This window comes from Magnolia sinica, chromosome 8 (genome assembly GCF_029962835.1).
Source record: "Magnolia sinica isolate HGM2019 chromosome 8, MsV1, whole genome shotgun sequence".
Lineage (NCBI taxonomy): Eukaryota > Viridiplantae > Streptophyta > Magnoliopsida > Magnoliales > Magnoliaceae > Magnolia > Magnolia sinica.
In genome coordinates this window covers 75751569-75757459 of record NC_080580.1, presented here as the reverse complement: position 1 = coordinate 75757459, position 5891 = coordinate 75751569, and the positions used below count along the sequence as shown (strand labels likewise).

Here is a 5891-nt window from a genome sequence, read left to right as displayed (position 1 = left end):
TTGTAAAGACATGTAAATGTCATCTTTTCCTGATCTTCAAGGGCTATCTTGATCTGATTGTAGCCCGAATATCCATCAAGGAAACAGTAATAGGAATGACCAGCTAGCATTTCCAAAATTGAATCAATGAAGGGCAAAGGAAAGTGATCTTTCCTCATGATGGTATTCAACTTCCTATAGTCAATGTGCATTCTCCAACCGGCAGTGATCCTAGTTGGCACGAGTTCATTGTCAACATTGACAACAACGGTGATTCTTGACTTTTTAGGAACCACTTGAGTTGGACTCACCCATTGATCATCAAATATTGGATACATGATATTTACATCTAATAGCTTAAGAACCTCGGCCTTGACCACTTCCTTCATGTTTTGATTTAGTCTACGTTGTGGTTGCCGGGAAGTCTTCACATTATCATCGAGATGAATGCAGTAAGTACAAATCAAAGGGTTAATTCCCTTAAGATCTGCAATCGACCATCCAAGGGCTCCTTTGTGCTCAATGAGAGTAGAGATGAGCATACTTTTCTGTTCTGGATCAAGGTGGGAAGAAATTACCATCGAGTATGTCTCATCCTGACCTAAATAGACATATTTTAATTCAGAGGGCAAAGGTTTCAGGTCAAGCTTCGATGCCTTGAGGTTAGCCAGTAGAGGCACTACATCAGTTTGGTGTAATTCTTCAAATTGTAGCCTCCACCAATTAACATCAAGTACCGGCACAGTATCAAGCATAGCACCCGTCTACCTAATCATATCATCATCTAAATCATAGGAGTGAGCCAGGCACATCACTAGAGAGTCAGAGGATAAGGTCATAAGTGTTTTATCTTCCATGAAAGAATCAATCAAATTAACATCATGGGCATCGTCATCATCCTCTGCTTATTTGCTCATGTTGAAAAAGATATTGAGCTCCAATGTCATATTCCCAAAAGACAAATTCATGACTCCATTCCTACAATTAATGATTGCATTTGATGTGGCAAGGAATGAATGACTAAGAATGACAAAAATTTAAGTGCTCATATCCGCGATGGGTTAAGTATCCAAGACGATAAAATCTACTGGGTAGTAGAATTTGTTAACCTGGACCAACAAATCCTCTATTACCCCTCTCGGTATATGAACTGAGCGATCAACAAGTTGTAATGTGGTCCAGGTTAGTTTTAATTCACCTAGACCCAGTTGTTCGTAGACCAAGTATGTGATTAGATTTACACTCGCTCCTAAGTCAAGAAGTGCGTGCTCAATCCAGTAATTCCCAATTACATAAGTGATGGTTGGGCTACCAGGATCTTTGTACTTTTGTGGCACATATTTCTTTAGGATGGCACTCACTTTTTCTATTAAAAATATTTTCTTTTGAATATCTTCTTATCTGTTGGTCGTACACAAGTTTTTTAAAATTTTGGCATATGTAGGTATTTGTTTAATGACATCTAGTAGTTGAATGTTGACCTTCACATGTTTCAGTGCCTCTAGAATGTCCTGAGAGTTAGAACGAGGTTTTTGTGCAATCAACCATTGGGGAAATGGAGCAATCGGCTTGCCTTGAAGTTCCAGTTCTAACTCATGTGGAGTATTGCTAGGTCTATCAGTTTCATTTATTTTCAGGTCCTTAGACTTTTTAGCCCTTACCAGAATAGATTTGTCAATTATTTTTTGCTCCTAAGAGTGGTGATAGACTTAGCTTGCTCTATTTGATTTGAAGAGCTTGGGTCGCTGACTTCATATTGCTGTTTTGGATTGGGGAGAGGTTGAGTTGGAAGGTTTCCCTTTTCCCCAATCGCATTTTTTGTCTCAAGCCCTTGTATGGCCTTTATAAGGTCTTAAAAGGCTTGTAGCATACCCTGATTGAAACGCTCTTGATTTTGAAGATGCTTAAGAACCGGATCCACTTGAGGTTGCCCTTGATTTAGAATTTGATTAGGAAATCCTTGAGGAGTAGCAGTTTGTCCCTTTCTCCAACTGAAATTTAGATGATTCCTCTAACTAGGATTGTATGTATTTGAAGTAGATCCACTAAAAGGTCTTTGGTAATTATTTAAGGCATTAGATTGCTCATTCAGTACCTCTTGAAAAATATGTATGGTTGGACAATTTTTAGTTGTGTGAATGTTGCAAGCACAAATACCGCAAATAGTTTCCATGGCCTTATCCTTCCTAAGTTTCATGGCTTCAAATTTTCTTGAGAGACTAGCCACTTTAGCATTTATATCGTTATTCTCCTTCAACTAGTATATTCCACCCCTTTCCTTCGATTGAGTAGGCTTAGATGTGGTGCTAAGTCTTAAGGAGATGTCCAATGATTGTGTGGTTTCTGTGAGTTTATCAAAGTAATCCCACACTTCATCGACATTTTTGTTCACGAATTCCCCATTGCACATTGTCTCGACAAATTGGCGCATGGAAGATGTTAGTTCGTCATTAAACAAACTTGTTATGCACCACGTTTTAAAACCATGTTGTGGGCAAGAACTGACAAGATCCTTGAACCACTCCCAACATTGGAAAAAAGTTTCATCTTCCTTTTGGGCAAAGTTCATGATCGACTTCCTGATAGTGTTCGTCTTATGGTATGGAAAAAAAATTTATGAACTCCTTCATCATGTTATTCCATGTGTCAATATATCGCGACATAGTGAGTGCAACCACGTCTTAGCTTTTTCTTTCAAGGAGAAAGGAATGAGTTTCAGCCTAACCGTGTCCTCAAACACGTTAGGAAAATATAAAGTGGTTATAATCTTGTCAAACTCTTTTAAGTGTAGGTACGGACTTTTAAATTTAAGTCCAAGGAACTTTGGAAGGAGTTGGATCACCCCTAGCTTGATATCCATATATCCTTTATTTTCTGGAAAAACCAAGTACGAAGGTGTTCTCACCCCCATCGGTTGTAAATAGTCTCATGAAGTACGAGGCGGGGTGCTTGATGTACCTCGTTCTCATCCTGGATTTCCTCAACCATAGGTTGAGGTGGATTTGGAGGTTGATTGGCCAGTTGATTAGCAGCTATAACTTCAATTAACTTTGTAGATCTCGATGGTGTGTAATCTTGTGATGGATATATAATCCCTCAACCAATCCTCCTTCACTCAAGAGACATCAAGTGTTATCACAGACCCACATGGACATGAAACATTCTCAGCCCTCAATTTCAGAATATAACCTAAACCTAAAAAGAAAGAAGAAAATAGAAATCTAGAAATAGAAAAAGAGAAATTTAGAAAGAAGTTACCAAATTAGAAGTTTCTATAGTGGGATCCTGCAGAAAAAAAAATGGAAAATGAACTAGTTTCTAAAAACGAAATAAGAAAGCAACCTATTTCAAAAAAAAAAAAATTTTAAAAGGAAAGTTTTTAAAAATAGAAAGTAAACTAGTTTCTAACAAAAAGGAAAGTACATTAGTTTCTAAAAACAGAAAAGGAAAGTTTCTAAACCTAGAAATAGAAAGCTAAGTTAGTTTCTAAAAAAAAATTAAGAAAGTTTCTAAATTTAAAAATAGAAAGAAAAGTTAGTTTCTAAAAAAATTAGTAAAGTTTTAAACTCTAGACATAGAAAGAAAAGTGAGTTTCTAAAAACAAACTAGAAAGAACCCTAACTTAAAAATAGAAAGTAAATATATCTTAATCTTAACTTAATTCCAAAACTAATCAAATCAAGAAAACTCAACCTTCAATCCTCGGCAATGGTGCCAAAAACTTGTTCAGAACTCCAAGTGTAGGGTCGTGATGTAGATATAATCTCGATAAAACCAAAGTCGAATCCACAGGGACTGAAACTTGTACGTTTCTGAAATTAACTAGGAGTAGAACTAGAAAAATATGTGAAACTAATTTTGAAGTATTTGAGAGAGTAATTATGAATAGAGTATTTAAAACTAAAAATTTAAAAGTGGGAACTAAGGTTTCAAGGATCCACTTGTAGTGATTAGGGAGCCCTCTTGCTTGATTTAAGTAACATAATTAGAATTGGAGTCTTATCCTATCCAATTGGAAAATATACTAATAAAACCAAATCTAAACTTTCATTTACCTAATTCTCAATGAAGGAGAACTATGATAATTGGCAAGGATTCCATCACCAAACCATGCCCATGAGACGATGGTAAACAAAAGGATTTATCAATCCCATTATCTCAAAGCAGGAGAATTGGGAAGATTAGGAAGGATTCCATCACCTTACCATGCCCATGGGATGATGGTGGACAACAGGATTTACTAATTTCACAATCTCAAATCAGGAAAAAGAAGATACTCAATGTTATTACACATCTACTATAATTTGAGTTAAAATAAGCCATTAAAAACTGAAAGTATTCCTTAAATATCAAATTAAAATCCACGGAGTTGAACATAAACATGAATCAAAGCAATAGAAACATTCCATCATGCTATAAGCTTCACCTCTTAACCCTAGCTAAGAGGTTTAGCCAATCATAGATATGATTGGACTAAAATCTCTTAAGAAAAATATGAAAACAACTAAGGAAGAAGAAGAAAAACTCTTGGCAATAGCTTCTCCACCCTTTTGCTCCACTCCTTAAACCCTAGAAGATGCTTAGGAACATTATAGGAGTCCTATTTATAGTTGTGGAACTTTAACTTTTGCACCAAGTTAGAAAACTCTAGAAACCGTCTCAAATTACACAGTTTGCTAAAATAGACTTCACTTTGCGCAGTTTTCCAAAATAGACTTCGCTCTGTGCAATTTCACAAAATGATCCAGAGTTTCAAAATATGCTTTTTCAGGATGATTTTAAGATTCATTTTCTTTACTTCAAATCTTTAATTCTCTTCATTCCTCACTTAGTTTACTTGGATCTTTGGCATGTGAATTCTTCATTCTTAGTCTCCTAAGATCCATCCCTTGCCTTGGTGATTCTTGAGTATCAAATCTATGCTTTTAGCACCTTTTTCAATCCAAGCTCTTAAATTCACCTTGTAACACAAACATGAGTAAAATAAAACATTAAGCATTATCATGTTCATAAAACCAAGATATAAATGAGGGATAATATACAATATTTGACCCTCAACAAGTGTAATTGTTCTCTTGAATATGATCGCATAAGGACTTCTTAACCAGTGGAGCAATGTATTCTGTTTGATTCTCGATAATGTTTCCAAAAAAAGTTTGAGACATGTTGTTTTCTGACATAATCATCTGACAACCCTTCACAATTTCTCACATTCTCTAAAATTAGCTCAGCATATTAACATCCCACTCTTACATATACATGGTGAAACCCTAATTCTGAATCTAATCCTAAAATAGAATAAAAGAAAATTCCCACAGCAATATGAAAAGCAAATAGAGGAGAAGTTATAAGGAGTTTACCGGTATGGAGAGTTCTACATTAGGATCCTACAAAACAGAAAACAATGTTAGTTTCTAAAAATAAATCAGAAAAAAATCTAACCAAAAATAAAATAAAAGGTTAGTCCTAAAAACAAATTAGTTTTCTAAAAAAAAATAGTTTCTAAAAACAAATTAGGAAAGTTTCCAAATCTAGAAATAGTAAGAAAAGTTAGTTTCTAAAAACAAATTTGGAAAGTTTCTAAATCTCGAAATAGAAAGAAAAGTTAGTTTCTAAAAACAAATTAGGAAATTTTCTATCCTAGAATTAAAAAGTGAATTAGCTTCTTAAAAAATAAAAATTAAAAAAAAAAAGAAGAAGAAAAGTTTCTAGACCTAGAAATAGAAAGCTAAGTTTGTTTCTAAAATAATTCTAAAAAAAACTCTAACCTAAAAATAGAAAGTAGAAAAATCATAATATTAACATAATTCTAAAACTAATCAAATCTAGAAAATGCAACCGTCAATCCCCGGCAACGACGCTAAAAACTTGTTCACAATCCCGAGTGTAGGGTTGCGATGTAGTAATATTCT

The 5891-nt window shown here is 34.7% G+C and overlaps 1 non-coding gene across 1 annotated transcript; it reads left to right on the top strand.

Moving 5' to 3' along the window:
• The first annotated feature begins 2459 nt into the window (after window positions 1-2459).
• Window positions 2460-2566, top strand: LOC131254462 (small nucleolar RNA R71). The gene has a single exon (XR_009175576.1). It is a non-coding gene; the product is annotated as a small nucleolar RNA R71 (small nucleolar RNA).
• Window positions 2567-5891: the final 3325 nt, after the last annotated feature.